Genomic DNA, 23,824 nt, shown 5'->3' with positions numbered 1-23,824 from the left:
CATATACAGTAGAAGGTTCAAGCTGGAAGCTGCCTCCATGCTTGCTGTTGAACACAACTCTGTCCAAGGTTAGACTGATCACGAGATGTTAGTCATGTGTTCTGTTACATCACTGTGTGGACAGTACTGTACTTAGTGCTACGTTAAGCTATATGTGCCAGATCTTATACTTATACTATGTCTCCCACCAAGTTGTATTTCAAATTATTCTAGTCATCTCATTATTCACATCATTATTACTACCCCATCTCCCCCCTTCAAATCTCTGAGTTCATAAGTTCAGGTAGTCTGGAAACATATAACCTTTCCATATCTCATTTGCATGACTGTTGGAGGAATGATCGGTTCTGTCATTGCAAACTCTGTTGATTTGGAGGTTGTTCTGGTGTCTGGGTATCTTTTCATTCTATTTTTCCATTCATTAGCATTGACCTCTTTGTGGATTTGACAGTCAAGGTAATGGTTGGGTGCTTCCCCATTCCGTTTTTTGTGGGGTGGACAAACATTTTGTTATTCTCCATGTCATTTTTCTCCTCTTGTTTCCTCATGTGGGTATTGCAATGTCCTCTGTGACAGAAGATGGCTTTTCCTGTTATGGGGATGTGATTTATTCTAAGCTCACCTTTGCATTTGGCTGCTTGGTGTGTTGTCAGCAATGGGTGGCTGCTGTTTGGTTTCAGCATCGCCTGTGACACTGTCATGCTAGCTGGGAGCTACGGCATTTGTTCTGTGACCACAGTGTTGACCTCATCAACAGTTGTCAGGTCCGGAGGTTGAGTCTCTTTTGGTTGTTGGTTTCTCTCTTGTCTATCTTCAACTTGAAGCATCGTGGTAACCATTAGAGTGGTTGGTTGTTCTGACCTGTAATGGAAATGGACAAAACTGCTCTGGAAAGGGAGAAGACAATTAATTCAAAGCTGAAGTCCCAGTCAGGATACCCTTTCTCCTTTGGGCTCTGGGGAACTTGTACATAATTTGCGGCAGTCATCCGCCATTTTGAGGAGATTCAGAGCTACAAGAGTTACAGATGATGTACATCAGCTCAAAGAGTTTTTTGTTCCCATTCCTTAATGCTCCAGAATCATACCGATAACCAGAAGTAGGATTCTTCCGGGCCCATAAAGTGGTTCGTCAGTTATTCGAAGCCAGAGTTCCCTCAGCCACATTACTTTGTCTGATAGGACTATAACACTGATGCCCATGTCCAATTTAAAGTTTGTGAGATGGCTGTTAACCAAACTGTTCACATTCTAATACAAAAATCCAGGATCTTTAACCTAACCCAAGAGGTACGGCCGTGTTTCTTCTTAGTTTGTAGTGTCAACCTCATGACTCATCTTTGGATCTTCTGTTCATTTAGATGTTTTGGCCTTACACGGTTTGCCAAAGTGTCCAATTCTGTTTCATTGAAAGCATTTGACTGAAAATTCAGGACATTCCTCTTGCCTATGGGAGCACTTTGCTCCACAGTGTGGGAATGGTCACTGTCCTGACTGGTTAGGTATTGCTTTCCTTGGTCTATATTGTCCATGTTTCTGGGATGTTTAACTAACTGGAGTGTGGGATTTCCTTTGTGCCACAGTTTACTTTATCCTCTTTTTAAATATATTTAGAGTATCCAATTCATTTTTTTCCAATTAAGGGGCAATTTAGCGTGGCCAATCCACCTAGCTTGCATATCTTTGGGTTGTGGCGGCGAAACCCACGCAAACACGGGGGGAATGTGCAAACTCCACACGGACAGTGACCCAGAGCCGGGATCGAACCTGGGACCTCGGCGCCGTGAGGCAGCAGTTCTAACCACTGCGCCACCGTGCTGCCCATACTTTATCCTCTTAACATGGAGCTGCGCTGCACAGAGAGTTCAGATTGCTTAATATGTGTGTGAAAGTCGGAGTGCTTTTATTATTTTTCTTTAGACCAGGTTAAGTACAATAAAAGCTATACTCTTTTCTTTCCAAAAGCTAAAGAAAACCTGCCAGATCATGTTTTATATGGGCAATGCACATAAACAGTTAAACATTTACGGAATTGGCAAATCTATCTTTTTTTAAAATCCTGTTACGGTCAAACGAGGAAAGGGAAAAGAGAGAGTCATTCAAGCCCTCCTCACCTGATGACAACATTTACGATATAACTATTCAGCTCAGGCCTGATATGTGGAGGCTGTATTTACCTGTCAAGTACAGTGTCTCATTTAATGGATTGAGCTGTTTATCCATCACCTCGCTGACAGACCTGGTCGATGCTGGGTATTAACACATTCCTTTCTGCAGCACACCACAGCTTTGTGCTCTTTAAGCCTGGAATGTTCTTGAGATGCTGCCAGTTGAGACCTCACAGGTTTTCAGTGGGGAATTAATGAGCATTCCTTTGCAAGGGAGGTGAAGAATGAGAGGAGCAGAATCTCCTGAGCAGTCAGAGGTCTCAGCATTCTCACTTTGATTTGTTGTTTATCCTACATGTGAGACAGTGTTCCCCCATTCTCAGTCTGCTGAGCCATGACTGAGTAAACTTGCCATTCAACTGAGTCAAGAAAAGATTATGTTGATTAGCTTAAGCAGTACGCTCTTCACTTCAGAACAAGTTAGAATGCAGATCCGAACACCAAAAAGTTGTGGTATGCTCGTTTCTTCTCACACACAAACTCTGTGCATTAAATGAGTAACAATAAGATAGTTGAGCAACCTAGCCCCGGATTTTGGGTAGTTAATACATATTTTGCATATCTCATTTTCTTGTTTCTCTGTCTTTCTGAATTTCACTCTCTCTCACTTCTTCGCTTGATAATGGAGATACAGTCCTGAAATAGGACATTACACATTAAAACTCTTAAACTGCAATACTGCCAGGAATTTCCTTGTGGATCTTTCCAATTCAGCTGCTGTAAATTTAGTGGAAAATTGGCAGAAACCTGGGGGTGGGATTCTCCCCTACCCGGCGGGGCGGGGGGTCCCGGCGGGATGGAGTGGCAGGAACCACTCCGGCATCGGGCCGCACCTTTAGGGGCCAAGCCCTCACCTTGAGGGGCTAGGCCCGCGCCGGAGTGGTTTGCGCTCCACCGGCTGGCGGGAAAGGCCTTTGGCGCCACACCAGCTGGGGCCGAAAGGTCTACGCCGGGCGACGCGGTCGGCGCATGCGCGGGAGCATCGACGACTGCTGACATCATCCCTGCGCATGCGCAGGGGAGGGGGTCTCTTCCGCCTCTGCCACAGTGAAGACCATGGCGAAGGCGGAAGAACAAGAGTGCCCCCACGGCACAGGCCTGCCCGCGGATCGGTGGGCCCTGATCACTGGCCAGGCCACCGTGGGGGCACCCCCCGGGGCCAGATCACCCCGCGCCCCCCCCAGGACCCCGGAACCTGCCCACGCCGCCTTGTCCTGCCGTTCAAAAGGTGGTTTAATCCATGCTGGCGGGACAGGCATTCCAGCAGCAGGACTTCGGCCCATCGCGGACCGGAGAATCGGCGGGGGTGGGCTGGCGCGGCACGATTCCCGTCCCCGCTGAATTTCTGGTGGCGGAGACTTCGGGACACGGCGGGGGCGGGATTCACGCCAGCCCTCGGCGATTCTCCGACCAGGCGTGGGGTTGGAGAATCCCGCCCCTTGTTTACTTGGAGTACCCAGGATTGTCACTGATTTCTGGCTGAAAATACAGAAGCTGATAGTGGCTGCCCAGAGAAGGTACATGTTCAGTTAAACCAATGCCTAGCTGTGATGAATACACGAGATGGACCGAGCGCGATTTAACTAAATGGGAAGAAAGCCCCATAGCGAGCATGTTTAGCCACGTGTTTCCTTGCAGTTGCTGTGTCACGAAACACAAGGCTATTAAACACGACTTGCGTTTGATAAGGGGCCTCAACGGGAATGCATGGCCAAGGACGCACACAGCCCTATTTTGTAAACTGAGGAGCCCCGCTTGCCAGAGTTCCTCAATGTAGTGAGAGCTCGGGACATCATTTTTAAATGGCATCTCAATATCCAAGGTCCCTGAAGTGACACCCAACCCCACCCTCGCCCCAACACACAATGGAAGGGTCTCCAGCTCCCACCCCTTCAACACCCACACAGGGCACCCTGGCCCAATCAAACCCACACTAAAAGGCTATCCTGGCTCCTTGCCAGTGCCACTGATGCACATTGGCACTGCCAGGGTGCCAGTGCCATGGTGCCCAGATGGCACCAGCAGTGCCAGGGTAACACCCTGCCCAAAAGGCATGTACCTGGGGGCCTCTGATCCCAATGGAGACTCCCATGAGTGCCCTTCTGGCTGGTCCCCATTTCTGGAGACCAATATTGAACAAGGCTTGCCTGAGGTCTCCAAGGCAAAGGAGATGGATCCCACAACTCCGGTAACTCGGGAATTTGCACATTAAGGTGAGACTAGGTGTCTCGCTTTAATATGCAGATTTGCTGAGGAATGATCCCGCCCACAACAGAAGGGATTCACATTGCAACGCCTTGCGAGATCGCGTGAGATCTCGCGAGGCATTGCAAGCCAGGTAGATCCCAGGGGAGGGTAACCCGTCTCTATCGGCCACTCTGCACTTTGGCGAGCTGCTTTTCTGGCTCAGCATGGCCATTAAATTGCGGCCAAAGCCTCTGAATCCCACGTCAGGACAATTTCTAATTTGTTTATGGGATGAGAGCGTCACCATTTGTTGCCCAATGCTATATGGTGAGCTGCTTTGATGAGCTGCTGCAGTATATGTGGACAGTGAATGGCTTGCTTACACATTTACGAGGGTTTAGGCCATTGGTGAACCTGTTCAGTTCTTGAGACAATTAAATAGATTCATGGCCATTTTAACTGACAGGGCATGGCTTAAACGTCTGTTCTCTACATTATTAGACCAAGGGAGGAGGGATATTTCGTCCTGTCTCACCAGTGGGATTTGTTGGTCCCACCAACAGCGCATCCCCGCCATGGGTTTCCTGGAAGCATGGAGTGGATTCAATGGGAAATCCATTGACAGCAACGGGACCAGAAGATCCCGCCACTGGCACGCTGCCTCCCGCCACCAAGAAACATGCTTTGGGGGCAGGGAAAATCTCCTTCATCCCCGCACCCCCAACCCCCCCCGGCCCCACCCCCAGTCTCTGGATTACAAGTCTAGTAACATGTTTTTATTTTTTTTAAATAAATTTAGTGTACCCAATTCATTTTTTTCCAATTAAGGGCAATTTTAGCACGTTCAATCCACCTATCCTGTATGGTAGCCTTGTGGATAGCACAATTGCTTCACAGCTCCAGGGTCCCAGGTTCGATTCCAGCTTGGGTCACTGTCTGTGCGGAGTCTGCACATCCTCCCCGTGTGTGCGTGGGTTTCCTCCGGGTGCTCCGGTTTCCTCCCACAGTCCAAAGATGTGCAGGTTAGGTGGATTGGCCATGATAAATTGCCCTTAGTGTCCAAAATTGCCCTTAGTGTTGGGTGGGGTGACTGGGTTATGGGGATAGGGTGGCGGTGTTGACCTTGGGTAGGGTGCTCTTTCCAAGAGCCGGTGCAGACTCGATGGGCCGAATGGCCTCCTTCTGCACTGTAAATTCTATGATTCTATGATTCTATGATCTTTGGGTTGTGGGGGCGAAACCCACGCAAACACAGGGAGAATATGCAAACTCCACACGAACAGTGACCCAGAGCCGGGATCGAACCTGGGACCTCGGCGCCGTGAGGCAACAGGGCTAACCCACTGCGCCACCATGCTGCCCCAACAAGTCTAGTAACATAACCATCACATTACCATATCCTTCATAAAGTCTGACTGTGGGTACTTGTGGCATGGAGAAATAATGGCTGAAGTATAATAAAAAACATCATCTCTAAATATCCCTCTTGCTCTAAAGAACTGGGTTTAAACTGGGTTAAAGGGCTTTGAGGTTGCTGCAACTGGAATAAATTTCCAATTGGACTATTTAGACAATCAAATAATGAACATCCAGCAGATGACTCCCCTTGCTGAGTCATGCAAACAGGTGCACCTCCATCCAATAGGTGCAAGTCTGCTGGAAACGTCAGGTTATATCGTTCCTCAGTATCTCCTCAATTCTTTCTGTGCATCAGAAGGTGGATGGGCATTTTTCACACCCAACTCATTCTCTCTTCTTACAGTGAAATTTTACAGAATAGCAAAAATGGGCGGAAAGAAAGCTTCCGTAATATCTATCCCATTCATCCAGTAGGACCTCCAGCAGAGACAGGGGAATGGTGGCATAGTAGTCATGTTATTGGTCTAGTAACCCAGAGGCCTGGGATAATTTGAACATGCGTTCAAAGCTGGCAGCTGCTGGAGTTTGAATGTAATTAATACATCTGGAAAAAAAAGAGTTAGTCTCAATAATGGTGACAATGAAACTATTGAATTGTTGTAAACCCCCATCTGTTTGACTAATGTCCTTTTTTCTTATCAAATGGCAGAGCAAGGGTTTAATGGCCTAGTCCTTTAAAAAAAGAATTTCCAATTAAGGGGCAATTTAGCGTGGCCAATATACCTACCCTGCACATCTTTAAGTTGTGGGTGTGAGAAACACGCAGACACGGGGAGAATGTGCAAACTCCACACGGACTGTGACCTGTGCCGGCATTGAACCCGGGTCCTCGGCGCCATGAGACAGTAGTGCTAAACACTGTGCGGCCGTGCCACCATTGAATGGCCTGCTCCTGCTCCTATCATATGTTTAGGGAAGGAAACCTGCTGTTCTTACAAGGTCTGGTTGGTATGTTATTCCAGTTCAACCATTTGGTTGACTCTGCGGTGACCTAGCACGCCATTCTGTTGTATCAAATTCACTACATGGTCTGCAAAGGATAAAGAAGGCGGCTTCAGGATGACAAGGGACAATGTTGACTTTAATAGCAATGCCTACATACTGAAAATAAACAAAATGGAACTCCAACAATCCTTGCAGGATCTGAATCGGTAGGTCTGCCTATATAAGTACTAGGAGAGCTGCAGCATCTGCTGCAACCAGACCTGCCACTAAATTCTGCCTTTCAGATCGCATTTACAATCTGTGCAAAAGTCAACCCTAGCATTTTACACCACTGTCTCTTTTCAAGGTGCAACAGAGGACCTCAGGAATACAAGCCCATTTGCTGAGCATACCCATATTCATCATGCAACTGATGCATTATACATGATGCCTGCACAATTAATTAATTTCAGATGTCTCCTTGGCAGCAGAGCAACAGGTCAGTGCAATGTAATTAACATCCAAGCGTTATTGTTGGGAATCATGAGCATCCAGGCATCATCACTAAATCCCTTAAATTACCTAAATAAACATATCCATTCATCATATATATGTCTGAGGCTGACTCTTTACTCATAATGCTAAGTCATCTCGCAGTTGCTATGATTCCATTCTTTAGCACGAATGAAGAATCCCTGGAATTCTTTCAGCCAGATAGAATTATTCCAGGCGGGTTTCTGGGTGCAAGGCTTACCCACAACCACCATGGTTAATGACATAAGCCCCAATACACCTGTCAACCACAGACATTATAATTGGAGTACTGCAGTAGGTTGACCTGTCTGCATCAGGCAGGTTCTTCAGTACACTATCAGCATCTCCCAGATTGTGATTTGATGATGACTGTTGCACGCTTTGGCTGTGTAAAAAGGTCTCATATGGAGATGCAAGAGGAAGAAAGCAAACCATCTTCTTTAAAGGAGCAACAGTAAGTGACCATTACTTGTTGTCATGATGCGGCGTTGGACTGGGGTGGGCACAGTAAGAAGTCTTACAACCCCAGGTTAAAGTCCAACAGGTTTCTTTGGAAGGTCCACGAAGGTTGAGAGGACACGCGCCCCATGCCGTCAGGAAGTCAGCCCATTGGGTGGAACATCGGGGGAGGGCTTCAGGTGAGGGCCTCAGCCATTTTTGAGGGGGCGGAGCATCCGAAAAACGGCACCGCCCCCGATTCCGGCGTAAAAATCGTGAAAAGCGATTTCGGTGTCGCCGATCGGAGAATCCAGTCCAGGATTTCTGAAGCTAGATTGCTTCATCAGGTCTGGAGATATCCCATTTCACAATCCTGAGCAGGTATCCAAAATGGGAGTAAATTACTGGAATAATGTTTCCCAATTATGATCTCAGAATATAATAGTTTGTTCGACTTTGAGAAGGAAAATGAAATCAGCTTGAGGCTGGAGCAGTGTTGCATAATGGAAGACAAACGTGGTAATGCTGAAGAAAAGGATTCAACTAAAATTCCAGGGGTGAGATTCTCCGACCCCCAGCAGCGGGAATCACGCCGTGCCGGTTGGCGGGCCCCCCCCGCGATTCTCCGGCCCGGATGGGCCGAAGTCCCGCTGCTAAAATGCCTGTCCCGCCGGCGTAGATTAAACCCCCTACCTTACCGGTGGGACAAGGCGGCGCGGGCGGGCTCCGGGGTCCTGGGGGGGGCGCGGGGCGATCTGGCCCCGGGGGGGCCCCCACGGTGGCCTGGCCCGCGATCGGGGCCCACCGATCCACGGGCGGGCCTGTGCCGTGGGGGCACTCTTTCCCTTCAGCCTTCGCCACGGTCTCCACCATGGCGGAGGCGGAAGAGACTCCCCCCACTGCACATGCGCGGGAATGCCGTCAGCGGCCGCTAACGCTCCCGCGCATGCGCTGCCCGGAGATGTCATTTCCGTGCCAGCTGGCAGGGCACCAAAGGCCTTTTCCGCCAGTTCGCGGGACGGAAATTCATCCGCTACCGGCCTAGCCCCTTAAGTTTGGGGCTCGGCCCCCAAAGATGCGGAGCATTCCGCACCTTTGGGGCGGCGCGATGCCCGACTGATTTGCGCCGCTTTGGGCGCCAGTCGGCGGACATCGCGCCGATACCGGAGAATTTCGCCCCAGAATACCTTAGCGCAAAAACATTGTCCCAAATCACTGGATCACCCATTTTTATTTATTTATTTATTTCTCTAGCTTTCGGAGGGTAGCCCCATCATCAGGTGAGTCACTAGATGAAGGAGCTGCGCTCCGAAAGCTAGTGATTCCAAAGAAACCTGTTGGACTTTAACCTGGTGTTGTAAGTTTGCTTGTTGCGAGAGAGATTCGTGCCTAAATTACCAGAAACACCTTCTCACTTCACTAAATGAAGGCAATCCCAATCTCTCTAAAATAAGAAAACAAAAACTTGCAATCTCTCATATCCTCCTGTGACAGAGTTAGACAATGGCACCCTATACCCAGCCACTTCCTTCCCCCATTGGGGTAGCATCTAGAAAGTTTCTTTCTTAGGATATCTTCTCTGTACAAAAAAGGATAAGCATCAGGAGAAAAAACATTGATTTACAAAACATCAACCAGGTTAGGTCCTAAATGATTGAATTGCATTGTCACTTTGCCCGGTGAGATTATTTGTCCTGGGTGAGATTTGTACCAGGTGACTGGGTAGACGTATGTAGGAACTGAAGACAAGAGAAGTGTAATGTTGGATATGGGTGATCCAGTTATGGGACAGCAGGGTGGCGCCGTGGTTAATACTGCTGCCTCATGGCACCGAGGTCCCAGGTTCGTTCCCAGCTCTAGGTCACTGTCCGTGTGGAGTTTACACATTCTCCCCGTGTTTGCGTGGGGTTCTCACCCACAACCCAACGATGTGCAGGGTAGGTGGATTGGCCACGCTAAATAAAAATGGGTGATCCAGTGATTTGGGAAATTGTTTTTGCGCTAAGGTATTCTGGAGTTTTAGTTGAATCCTTTTATTCAGCATTACCACGTTTGTCTTCCATTATGCAACACTGCTCCAGCCTCAAGCTGATTTTCATTTTCCTTCTCAAAGTCGAACAAACTATTATATTCTGAGATCATAATTGGGAAACATTATTCCAGTAATTTACTCCCATTTTGGATACCTGCTCAGGATTGTGAAATGGGATATCTCCAGACCTGATGAAGCAATCTAGCTTCAGAAATCCTGGACTGGATTCTCCGATCGGCGACACCGAAATCGCTTTTCACGATTTTTACGCCGGAATCGGGGGAGGTGCCGTTTTTCGGATGCTCCGCCCCCTCAAAAACGGCTGAGGCCCTCACCTGAGGCCCTCCCCCGATGTTCCACCCGATGGGCTGACTTCCCGACGGCATGGGGCACGTGTCCTCTCAACCTTCGTGGACCTTGCGTGGTGGCTGTAGACTGTGTCCAGCGCCGCCATAGCCGGGGGGGGGGGGTGATGTGTGGGGGGCGGGGAAGGGGGGGTACCGTTCCGCTGGTAGGGGGGGGGGATTCAACAGGGGCTCGGGGGACTAGTGGGGGGAGGGGGGTGCCCAGGGTGGCGAGGCGGGTTACAGGGGGGGGCAGTTATTGGCAGGCCTGGTCTGCGCGCGGCCGACGTCATGTTGTACAGCGTGGCCACCACATGCCGCCGCCATACGCATGCGCGGCCACGGACCCGGCCATTCTGCATTCGTATGGGCAGGTAAAGCCGGGGCTAGCCCCACACCGGCGGAGCATCGATGAAGGGGCGGCGCCGACTATTTGGTCGTAAGACCAGATGTATCCTCTGGACATAGCCGCGGAAAGGGAGAATGTGACATGCTTTATTTGTATCCTCATAGAGGCATGTCCTTTGATAAATTTTATTTTAGTGTGATTCAGGATTTTCTGAACCGCAGATCAAAAGAGTATTTGTGGTCCTCCAGGACCCATTCTAATCAAAATATTCCATGAGCTAGAATTCTGGGGTGCCCAACTTCCATTTAAGCTTTGTGCTGTTATTCAGATACAACTTATACATTGGGCTGTCTTTCTATCCAAAAACTTAGTTCCATTGCTCAAATCCAAATGAGCACATTATGTAGAAGGGACCCAGCACCACAAGAATATTCTGTGGAGCCCAGCTAACATTCAGAAATATCGAGCACGCAGCTGCTGCTACTGGGAGTTTTGCATTGTAAAAGTGATAAAGTGATTAGCCCTGGCAAATTACTGTAGACTAGCTGACCTGACAAATATTGCCATTCCTTCAAAGTCACTTGGCCCAAATCCTAGACCCCGAGCAAGATCTACTGCCCACGTCGTACTCGAGCGATAGCGCAACACGGCCGATGGATGCCGGGTGAAGCCTCCCATGGGCTTCCTGGCAGCCACTATGCCTCATGGGGCCTACCCAAGTCCCACGAGGTGTCGAGATCAGGAACCTGCCCATAATGGGCATGACAAAACCGCACTCGCGTAAGTAGGCCTTAAACCCTATAAGGTCTACTTACTGGGACCTACTGGCCTCCCAGCACCTAACAGCCTTGTAAAGAAGCCCCCAGCCGGGTGCCGTTCAGTACTGGTTCAAAACCGTAGACCTTTGGGAACGGCACCCACGGAATCTCCCAGGCCATCGGAGGCGCCTGGGTGGCCAAGGATAGGGTAGGGTGAACCGTGGCCCTCCCTCTTGAATGCGAGTACCTTGGCACCGCATGGCTGGCCCCTTGGTACCCTGGCATTGCCAAGTGGCCCGGGTGGCACTGCCAAGCTGGCAGAAGCATTCTAGGGTGACAGTGCAAGAATGCCAGAGTGGCACTGCCAAGGGTCAGGACCAAAGGGAGGCCATGCCCATGAAAGGAGGGTGGAAGTGGGATTGGAGGGTGGGGGGCGCAGGACAGTAAGAATTGACCTCTGGGAGGTTGACAGGTGGAGGTCCTGGAAGGGGGAGCTAGTAAGGGGCCGTAGGGGGGGGGGACTGAAAAGGGGGCCCCCTAGGACCCCATAGCGGGGTTCTCACTTGGAAGGGTGTGGGGAATGCCGTTGTGTGTGGGGGTTGTGGAGGAGCACAAGCTCACTTAGAGATAATAATAATCATAATAATCTTTATGAGTGTCACATGTAGACTTCATTAATGCTGCAATGAAGTTACTGTGAAAATCCCCGAGTCGCCACACTCCGGCGCCTGTTCAGGTACACTGAAGGAGAATTCAGGATGTCCAATTCACCTAACGAGCACCTCTTTCAGGAATTCTGGGTGGAAACCGGAGCACCCGGAGGAAACTGTTGCTCTTTTTAGCCTTAGTTTTATTACCTCTGATTATGTCACCTTTGCTCACGAGTCGCCAGGTATCTTTCTGATACCGCCACGTGGTTCAAGCTCGAGTTATGATTAATAGGTCAGCACACCGCTTAGTAAGATTGAAATCAACGGTCATTTATTATATACAACAATTAATGCTTACACAATAATCCTACTATCTATATAGAAACCTATCACTACTGGCCAATACTTAACTTTAGGAAGGGCCCACCAGGTCAGGGAAATGAATGGCTTATCAAATCGGATCTGGCCCGCGGGATTCAAAAAGGCTGATACGGGTCGATGGCTAGGAATCTCTATCGGGTAGCGATCGCTGGAGTCAAACTTACTGTTTCTGGTCGATGTTCTTGCGAAGGTCTCGAGCAGGAGAAGAAGGGAGAGAGAGAGAGATCTGAACTTGGCCCCTCACTTTATAGGGCCCAGGGGCTTCCCGCCTCTCGGGGCGGCCCTTGACCCTAAGTCCCAAGTGATTGGACTTGTTCCCAATCACTGGGTTCGATATGCTCCAATAATGGGGCGATTCCTCGATCGGGGGGTGGTCGTTCACCTGTCTTTGTTTCGGCCACTGCAGGCACCGATAGGTCTGGTCCGGCATTCAATTGCTAATATGTTGCAATTGTTCCCGGGGATAGCCGATTAAACTGCAGATGTCTGGGTTGATGTGCTGCTAATAGTCTTGAGTATCGATCTGGGCCGACTTCCCCAGAGCTGAATACACTATTCTGTCTGCAGCTGTCCATTTGTGTCCTGTTGGCTGCTTTTCCCATCAGCCTTTTCGGTTAGCCATTTTAAATCGGGTTTTGGCCAAATTAATAGGGAATCAGCCATTTTAGGTGGCTACAAAACCCACGCAAACACGGGGAGAACGTGCCGACTCCGCACAGGCAGTGACCAAAGCCGGGAATCTAACCCGGACATCTTTTCAAAATGGCGGCCCAATCTCTGAGTTCAGCTCCCCAGTGATGGGGAGGAATTCTCTGTCGGCCGGTGGTGAAATCGGGTAAGGCGATTGGTCAGAATCGTAGCTGGTGCTAGGCGTCCGCCAAAATGCCAAGCTCTGGTGCTTCGATAGCGGCATTAAATCATTCTGCTCTGCAGTGAACGCCTTCCGCAAATTTAGTGGGCATTACTCGATATTCTCCGGGGCTTCCGAGATGTTCCCCTTCTGCCGAGAGAATTACCGACGGCAGGTTTCACTTGTAGTTTAAAAAATCAAGAAACAGGCACCATGGCTGCTGAGGGAGAGAGAGGGAGTACGAAAAGTGTCCAACATCACTATTTTTAAAATAAATTTAGACTACCCAATTATTTTTTTTCCAAATAAGGGGCAATTTAGCCTGGCCAATCCACCTACCATGCACATCTTTGGGTTGTGGGGTGAGACCCACTGAGAGAATGTGCAAACTCCACACGGGCCAGGATCGAACCACTGCGCCACTCTGCCCCCCCCCCCCCCCACCCCCCCCCCCCCCCCCCCCCCCCCCCCGTTCAAATTCACTATCGTGTGCTGACAGTTGTGCTGCTGGCCAGGGGGGCTTCTGCCAGGGCTGGGGGGGGGGGGTCGTTGAAGTCCAAGAATTCTGTCTCAACGTCAACACTTAGGGCAGGATTCTCCATTGGCTTACGCAAAATCGAGAAATGCGATTAGGGGAGAGTAGGTTCCAAAAATCGCAAGATACGCCGAATTCTCGGCAAATCACAATTCTCCGTCACCTCAACAGCGCTGCCATTGCGTTCCAGACTGAGCGTACAGTAAACGCCGTCGGCATATCATTAGGGGGCCTGACCCGGTATTCTCCGGAGCCTCCGCGATTCTCCGCCTCCAATGGCCCGAATTCCCAACGGCGCGGTTCACCTGTGCTTTTAAAAATCGTGAAACCTGCGGTGTGGCTGCTGAGGGAGAGAGAGGGGGCAACAGAAAATGTCCAACATCACCATAGTTTGTTGACAGTTCTGTCGCTGGCCGCGGGGCTTCTGCCAGGGCTGGGGGGAGTAGCGGGGGGTGGCCAGGAGGTGGGCTGTGAGGTCAATTGTTATTTTGTAATTTCATAGAATTTACAGTGCAGAAGGAGGCCATTCGGCCCATTGAGCCTGCACCGGCTCTTGGAAAGAGCACCCTACTCAAGGTCCACACCTCCACCCTATCCCCATAACCCAGTAACCCCACCCAACACTAAGGGCAATTTTGGACACTATGGGCAATTTATCATGGCCAATCCACCTAACCCGCACATCTTTGGACTGTGGGAGGAAACCGGATCACCCGGAGGAAACCCATGCACACACGGGGAGAATGTGCAGACTCCGCACAGACTGGAGCTGTGAAGCAATTATGCTATCCACAATGCTACCGTGCATGGACGGGGTGGCCGGAATGGAACACCATTACCGCAGCCAACCAGGCAGCCATGCAGCTGCACACACCGGTAACAGCCCACTGTGAACTTAGGGCCACGGGTGGTATAGGCGTGCCCCCAGGCCATCTCCCTTGGTGCCAGCTGACCCATCAGCTGTATGGGTGCGCTCCAGCGCACCCAGTGCCATCTTGTTGGCTGGGATGAGTGTGTGTGGGGATTGTAATGTGTATATACGGCTGCAGCTTGTCAGCCTCCTGAGTGTCAATCACAGACCTGGCTAAACCTGCATCATTTTTCATTGGAATTGCTTGTGTTCCACGTGGCGCCGGTGCTAGCCCATTAACGGTCGCTGAATCGGTCCAGGTGTGGCGCCAGTTTTGCTGTCATGGAAATCCACGAATCCTGCCCCAGCGTCAACACCTAGTCTCAGGAAACGGAGAATTTTACCGCGGGTGTTTGCAAGAAATTGAGTACAGAAGGGCTGCAATGCAAATTTGCTTGTTTGCTCATGGATTCTGCCAAACCGATTACTTCTGTATATTGGGTTTCAGAGAAACTTTTAAAGAAAGACTGATCACCTGGCAGACATTCCTTTGGCATTCCTCCTCATCATCTGGCTCTCTGAGATTTATAGGACATGTCAGAAAAATTCCCATCCTAGCGTATGTTTTAATTGCGATTTGAATTAGTTTAAATATAGTCCAGAATTTTGCACTGCCCAAGTGGGTGTGTGGTATACACGAACGGTCCAAAATGGGGTGTGATGATGTAGGGAGGGCTAGCCAACATCATCGCGCTACCTTACAATATTTTGGTCGACAGGCACACATGGAAGTCTGACCCACGATTGCTGACAGTTAAGGGGCCAATTAAGTCCCTTTAAAGAGCAATTCACAGCAATTTTGAATGGGTCGTGCACTTTTCCACTCGGCGCATGGGCCAATTGGCCAGGTGGCCTTCACGCTTTTCATTCATTTAACGTTCAGGGCGAAATAAAAGGCCCACAAATTGTTGCCAATCTTAGGAATTGGGAGTTTTCTGTTAGTTGTTAGGAGTTGGTTAAAAATCATTTCCAGGGCAGCATGGTGATGCAGTGGTTAGCACTGCTGCCTCTCAGCACTGGGGACCTGGGGCGAGATTCTCCGACCCCCTGCCGGGTCGGAGAATCGCCGGGGGCTGGCGTGAATTCTCCGGCACCGGATATTCGGCGGGGGCGGGAATCGCGCCGCGCCAGTTGGCGGGCCCCCCCCGCGATTCTCCGGCCCGGATGGGCCGAAGTCCCGCTGTTAGAATGCCTGTCCCGCCGGAGTAGATTAAACCACCTACCTTACCGGCGGGACAAGGCGGCGCGGGCGGGCTCCGGGGTCCTGGGGGGGGGGGCGCGGGGCGATCTGGCCCCGGGGGGTGCCCCCACGGTGGCCTGGCCCGCGATCGGGGCCCATCGATCCGCAGGCGGGCCTGTGCCGTGGGGGCATACTTTTCCTTCCTCCTTCGCCACGGTTTCCACCATGGCAGAGGCAGAAGAGACTCCCTCCACAGCGCATGCGCGGGAATGCAGTCAGCGGCTGCTAACGCTCCCGCGCATGTGCCACCCGGAGATGTCATTTCCGCGCCAGCTGGCGGGGCACCAAAGGCCTTTTCCACCAGATGGCGGGACGGAAATTAGTCCGGCGCGGGCCTAGCCCCTTAAGGTTGGAGCTCGGCCCCCAAAGATGCGGAGGATTCCGCACCTTTGGAGCGGCGCGATGCCCGACTGATTTGCGCCGTTTTGGGTGCCGGTCGGCGGACATTGCGCCGATACCGGAGAATTTCACCCCTGGTTTCGATCGCGGCCATGGGTCACTTCTGTGTGGAGTTTGCACATTCTCCCCATGTCTGCGTGGGTCTCACCCTCATAACCCAAAAAGATGTAGGTGAATTGACCACACTAAATTGCCCCTTAATTGGGAAAAAAAAGAATTGGGTCCTCTAAATTTTTTTTTAAAAAATGATCATTTTCAGCAATATTTTTGTGTTTTAAGGATTTTCAGAAGGGTTCTGCAGAAGGACTCCTTCAGTGCAGAAGCCTGTGCAAACGTGTGGGCAAATGGGGATTGTGTACTCAGTTGGAAGGACCTCGTCAGAAGAGGAGAGGGGCAGAAGAGAGAGAAGGACAGTTGCCTGTAAGCACCATCCCATAATCAGCCCGATGGACCAAGAAGAACAGCCAGAGCAGCTGGTCGGCCGGCAGGAATTGTAAGGTATCAGGATCTGGAGGAGGCACCACTACCCAGTATACCAACAGTGATCATGCCAGCTGGACATGTCAGAGGTTCAGTGTCAAAGAAGACTCCGCCTCCACGGAGACACCTTCACCTCTACTTGTGACATGGTTGGCCCCAAATAGCCACCCTATGCCAGTGACTCTGAAGGTGACAGTGGCCCTGGATTTTCTGCCTCAGGTTTGTTCCAGGGTCAATGAGAGGTATCTGTGGTGCCTCACAATCTGCTGTCCACAGCTGCATCACGTTGGTCACAGACGTGCTGTTCCAAAGGCTTCATTTACTTCGGAACCAATGAGGCCAGCCAGGCAGAATGAGACGGAAGCTTCACTGCTGCTGCAGGTTATTCTTGAATTCAGGGAGCCATTGGCTGCATGATTGTGCCCATTAAAGAATCAGCTGGGGAGCTGGGTGCTTTCATAAATAGAAAGGACACCACCCCCTAATTGTCCTGATCATCTGTGAGCACAAGAGTCAGAAATTGCAGGTTTGGGCCAGATATACAGGAAGCTGCCATGATGCCTCCATCCTCCATCATTCCCAGTTGCCATTGTTCTTCATTGCTCCGGCATGCTTAGATGGTTGGTTACTGGAGTACAAGGGCTATCCACTGCATAGGTAGCTGATGACGCCACAGAGGCACCCAAGGACTCCAGTGAAGAGAGATACAACTGCAGCCACGCCTCCAGAAGGGCCACAATTGAGAGGACCATTGGCCTACTTAAGAGGAGGTTCCGCTGCCTTGACTGCTCAGTGGGATCATTGCATTATCCTCCTGAACATATCTCCCTTATTGTTGCTGCTGCGCACTGCACAGTCTTGTACTCTCAAGAGGGAACTTGTTGGAGGATGCTATTGCAGAGGCCGCAGAGGACAATTCGGATGCTGAACCTGAGGCAGAGACAGAAAAGTCCCAGGGTGAGGAGCAAGATTCCAATGTGAGGATGACCATGGAAGGCAGGGAGATCAGGGAGGCCTTGATAAAGGAGACTTTCAGTCAGGACTCCAAAGCAAGGAGTCAAGGTGATGGCAAGGAAGACGGCACCTAAATGATCAGTTCTAATGAGGTGTTCTTGTCCCACCTAACTCAAATCCCGACCTCTGAAATAAACTTTGCTGCCCTTTATTATTTGTGACACATGCCCTCTTGCCAAACAATTGCTTGAAATACACCATGGGCATTATACATTACCTAACAATTTAATGATTGAAGCAAAGATATATATATATATATATCTACCATTACACACATGCCAAGGAGAAACTAATCACCCATGAAAACCCCCTTATGTGATCATTGTGACTTCATTTTATGTTGGGAGTGCCATGCCTGGTGTTCTACCTTCGCTGGCTGCTGGACTGGAGGCTGACTGCTGCCTCTGATGGCCTTTGTGCCTTGTTGACCTTGGTGGCTGTCCTCTGTTTGCAGTTCCCATCTTGGAACTCTTCAGGTGTCGCAGTCTCCTTAGATGCCATGGTCACTTGCAGAAGGGCGGAGGAGCTACAACCATCATCAAGAACTGAGCCTCCAGGTGCAAGCTGCAGATTGTCCGCCAACGTGAGTTTGGTTTGGACTCACCATGAATGGACGGCAGCTAGCAGAGTCACTGAGTGCCTCATCCACTGCCAGTGTGTGGGCTTGCAGGTCAGGATGTGCCCTCAGAAACCCCTGATTGAGTTCCTGGAGCTGCCACTCCATGAGAGCTGCCACTCTCTCAATGGCGAAGGATGTGCATTCTGAACTCTGGGCCAACACAGTGCTCATAATCTGCATGATCTCCTCCAACACTGAGACCATGGTACTCAGGCCTTCAGTGATATTTTCCAGATCTTGATGCGCAAAACTCTGGAAATCCAGCACCTGTTATCTGATGGTCAATTCCAGAGGCTCGCTCAGGCTCAGCAGCATCTTGGTTTACAGCAATCCTCTGACTGCCAGCGCACTGGGGGTCTCTACCTCTTTGTGCTCTTCAGGTGAGTTTGACGTGCCTTCACCACTGTGCACTACCACTTGTTCTAATACACATATGCCCACCAACATGCCTGAATCTGTTTTGGTCTTTCGTGTGGCGAGAGGATGTGACGCGGGTGTCGTTCTTCTTTGGAGGTCAAGAGATGGCCTCGGGTCCCTTACAGGGCTGTGTTGATGTTCCCTCTGAGGGAAGAAAAGAAAATGTCATTATGGAACAGCATAACAAGGTCAGTGTGCATGCAGTCCTGCTGCTTCTCAGGATGGACATCTGGCTGAGCAAAGGGCGAGTAATGGGGATACGTGGATTTCACATGTCAGCCTTACAACCACTGTCCCAAATCTCTCATATCCTCTCACAATCTATTCCCTGTCCTCTGGACTTTTACTCTCTTCTGAGACCCCTGCCTCTCTATGACCATTGGACTTGGCTCTACATTTACAGGACATCTCCAGGGCTTGCTCCTCCGGCTGACTTAGAAGAAGGTTTCAAATCTCACCGCCTGTCTATCCACACATTGTGATGCCTCTTCTCCTGTAAGAACAAAAGTGCTTTCATTTATCCCCCTCTACACGCCTGAACCCCACCCACCGTCAAAGTCACAGGTTCAGTTGCCCTTCACATTGTCGTACGTCATCTGGACATAAATGCTAGCCACGGTTCTATCAAGGCACAGGATTATGTGCCACATTAGACTCTGTATTTCACACTTGTGAGCATCAACATGTGCTTCACCCACAAAGACATCTATGCAAGGTTCCAACGGGACTTACCCTGGCAGAGCTCAGAAAGTCATTGAATCTTTTCCTACACTGGATCTATGTTCTGCGAATGATGCCATGCCCGCTGATCAGGTCTGCCACCTCCGCCCAGGTCTTCTTTGTCACGTGAGGTGTCCTCTTGCTGTCCCACAGCAACAGGATGTGGTGTCGGTCGCTAACTGCTTTCAGCAATAGCTTCAGGCACTCAGTGGAACAACAGAGGGCAGACTGGCTCTGGGCATTTCTATCCCGCCTGGCATGGGCTCGGGGTACCAGTGACATTCTGGAGACAGCGACAGCACCAGAACTGAAGTGGTGTGTCCAAAGACTTGACTTTCAAAGTAGCTCACTGATGTGGTGTTCTTTGTATTGCTTATTTCAGGATGGTTGGCGTAGTTTTCACAAAGACCACAAAATAGCTTTAATTTAAACAAAGCTATAAATTTATGAACACTACTAACTTGGATTCTTAAGAATACACAGTTGATTAATAACATCTAAACTAGCTCATCACAGCTAATCTCACTACTGGTTTAAACTATGATCTGCTCTCACTTACACTATCTGCTCTTCTGACCTTCACTCGCTAACTCCTGCATACACTCCTCCCCTAAGGTCTAGTATCACTGCCTTATATAGTTGTAACTGTAGCTCCCTCCAGTGGCTACTCTTGACACTACATTAACCCTTATAATGCTGACAGTTATGATAATACCACACCTGAGACTCCTGAGTGCAGACATCCAGCTTTCAGGGAGCTCCATTTAAACCCCTTGCCAGTATCTTTACAGGTCCTGGCACCCACCCTCATCCCGCCTACCACCGTGCTGAGTCTGTCTCAGCACGCATTTGACGCAGGCCGCCAATTCATTGGCAAGTCAGCATGAAGTTGATGCCAGGAACCGATCGCAGACGGGAGTGGATTTAACATTCGCTTCTGGCCACACTCGCTCGACCAGCCAAAATTTCAGACCATAATCTACAGACAGATTAAATAGAAATTTTAATCGTAGGAGTTGAAGAAGGAAAGTAAAAATGTACAAACATTAAGTGAAAAATGGGAAAATAATTGATTGAGTTATATATAATTTTAAAGCGCATAACATTTTTTTTGAAGTATGTGTTTGCACCCATTCACAAACTAACAAAAAATTAATAGTTCAATAGTGAGATGTGAGTTTGAAAATGTACTTGTTTTATGCCGACCTTCAGTAAAACATTGTTTTTCTGGGAAGAATAACTTAGGAGCATCAGGAACAAGGGTAGACAATTCAGCCCCTCAAGCTCCTCTGTTGTTCTCTTTACTTATGACTGATCTTCTCAATTCCACTTTTCCATTGTTTTTTTTAGATTTAGAGTACCCAATTATTTTTTTTCAATTAAGCGGCAATTTAGCGTGGCCAATCCACCTACCCTGCACATCTTTGGGTCGTGGGGGTGATACCCATACAGACACAGGGAGAATGTGCAAACTCCACATGGACAGTGACCCAGGGCCGGGATCGAACCCGGGTCCTCCGCGCTGTGATGCAGCAGCGCTAACCACTGCGCCACAGTGCCGCCCCTCATTTTCCCATCTTTGCTCCATATCTCTTGTTACTGCTATCTCACAAAACTCTATCCACTTCAGTCATGAAAGCTCCAAATATTCCAGCATTCAGAGACTTATGGGGGAGGGTTCAACTATGTTTTATGTGAATGTCTTTACCTTCATTAACATAATGTTGCTTTAAAATAAGGCCCCACAGATTGAGCCCACTGTAAAACCCAAATAGATCTGGCGTTAAGAAAAAGTACCATCCCAACATAGCAGTAGGTCTGCTGGAGTGGACAATTAGGAAGGTGGGGTGTGGTAAGGAAAACACGAAGCGTCCTCATAAGCCTTTCTGATATCCCCCATCAAGTCAGTTGTGCTCATGCATTATTGACGCACACCATCAGACAATTTCCCCTGTAATTTTATGTCTGGGGCAATTGTGAAGATACATCTCACTGGCACACACAAAATATATACTTTTCTTGCTTTCTATGCACAAAATATAATTATCATGTGCTGGGCCACTCTTTCATTTCTCCTGAGTAATGATTGCTCAACATTATAAAACTAGGCACTATAAATTGCATGCAGACTAAGACGTCAAGTGAAAATGTCTTTGTTGGGTAATAGAGTTGTATATCTCCACCCCTCCCCCTAAGTTTGCAGCACAGAAGATTTCCTCATGCAGGAGAATACTGGGAAAGATGTACAACTTCATTGTGTCGGCTACCCTGGGAAAATCAAGCAGGTCATGGAATCTCTTGTCTGCGGCTGGTCCGTCCAGTCAGCCTCCCTTTTTTAATAAATCTCTCGGTGTCGTTGAATGCCACAGGCAAGGCTGACTCTAACAATAACCTAATCCAACTGTACACAAGCCTTCTCAAGTGCAAAGTGTTTCCGAAGCTTCAGGCCAGCATTCTTTCTCTTTCATTCTGTTTGTCTCTTCGTATTTATTGCCTGATTTTAATGTGCCCCTGCCAAAACTCCCCTTGACATTCAGCTAGCACTGAATTAATATCCAGCTTTCACAGTCACCCTGAGACATCTGTTTACTGATTAATCCACTTATTATACAGTTCTGAAATTCTTGTTGTCTGTTGTAAGAAACATATTTTTATCAAGTCTAAATCTGTTGTGTGCTTAATCACAAATGATGTGGTCAATATTCCGACATATAATTGCTGTGACGATCAATTTGTTTACTTCTAGTCAACCTGCATTTTGCAGATATTGGGGTTTGGTTAAAACTGTGTGGTTTTGCAGTGGTAAGGTTCACCCAAAACTCTTTAATTGCCACAGTGGGCAGGATTTTCCGTGCCCCCCGCAGTGAGTTTTGCGGTGGCGACCCGCCATTGGCTGGCAGTGGGATCAGAAGATCCTGTCGATGTCAATGGGGTTTTCCAGTCTATGAACCCCCCACCGCTGGGAAAACCGCACCGGGGTTTCGCCGTCAGCAGGACCGGAAGATCCCGCCGGTGAGAACGGACGGAAAATTCAAGCCAATATCTTAGATACTGTCCACTTACATCAGCACCTTCAATATGTTTACAGAATTATTTGATTGTGTACTGCGAGTCTAGGGCAGCATGTGCTAAAGATGCAGTGCAGCTCTACATACGTTGTGCAGTTTAAACTGGGCTGCAGATATAATTTGGTTCTGCACAGCAATGTATAATACAGACTGGTAGGTATCCATGGCTAAAAGCTATAATATGTTCAAAGACTCATCTTTTCTCATACTGACAACTTGTGGAGTTTAATGTGTTGCACGTACGGGAGATTGTTTGGTTCAATTGCTTACACGTGGCCTGTGAAGTTCAATAGTTGCTCTGCAGGTTGAGGGGTTCACCAGATTACCTGTTGGACAGCTTGAAGCAAAGGTTGAAGGGGTTCACTGGGTTACATATTCAACAGCTTGAAGGAACGGTTGAAGGGGTTCACTAGGTTGCATGTGAACAGATGATGCATTCACTGTGCATTGATTAGACGTGGGCTTCATCGGATTACATGTGGGACAGGTTTGTGGGGTTCACTGGATTATGTTGGAACAGATTGTCGGGTTAGATAGATGGGATGTGTGCATTTCAAGTTAAATTGCAACAGCTGCAGAATTGATCCTATTTAATTGTGACAGCTGTTATTAAAGCAATAAAGAATAGAATGTAAGGATTGCTATTGTGAGAATTTTCTGGTTTTGAGAGATTTGGCATAATGTCCTATTATTTTTTTTGAATTTCAGGGTACCCAGTCTTTTTTTTTCCAATTAAGGGGCAATTTAGTATGGCCAATCCACCTAGCCTGCACATCTTTGGCTGGTGGGGGCGAAACCCACGCAAACACGGGGAGAATGTGCAAACTCCACATGGACAGTGAACCGGGGCTGGGATTGAACCTTGGCACCGTGAGGCAGCAGTGGTAACCACTGCGCCACCGTGCTGCCCTCTAGTGTCCTATTATTAACTCGCTTTTCAACAATCTGATTCTCTTCAAGTTTCCAGTCAAACCTAATTAACCAAGGGCGTATTGAACTAAATTGGAACAAAGTCCCATAGCAAGCGCGTTTAGCTGCATGTTTCACAGTGCTAGCAGTGTGGGATTGTATTCCATGTGGTGCCGGTGTTAGCCCCTCAACGGTCATTGAATTGGTCCAGGTGCAGTGCCAGTTTTGCTGTCGTAGAAGTCCACGAATCCTGCCCCGGTGTCAACAATTAGCCTAAGGCAGGGCAGCGCGGTAGCACAGCGCCAGGGTCCCAGGTTCGATTCCCCGCTGGGTCACTGTCTGTGCGGAATCTGCACATTCTTCCCGTGTCTGTGTGGGTTTCCTCCGGGTGTTCCGGTTTCTTCCCACAGTCCAAAGACGTGCAGGTTAGGTGGATTGGCCATGATAAATTGTCCTTAGTGACCAAAAAGGTTAGGAGGG

Source organism: Scyliorhinus torazame, chromosome 7, assembly GCF_047496885.1.
Source record: "Scyliorhinus torazame isolate Kashiwa2021f chromosome 7, sScyTor2.1, whole genome shotgun sequence".
In the NCBI taxonomy this organism is placed as follows: domain Eukaryota; kingdom Metazoa; phylum Chordata; class Chondrichthyes; order Carcharhiniformes; family Scyliorhinidae; genus Scyliorhinus; species Scyliorhinus torazame.
This window is presented reverse-complemented; position numbering follows the sequence as displayed.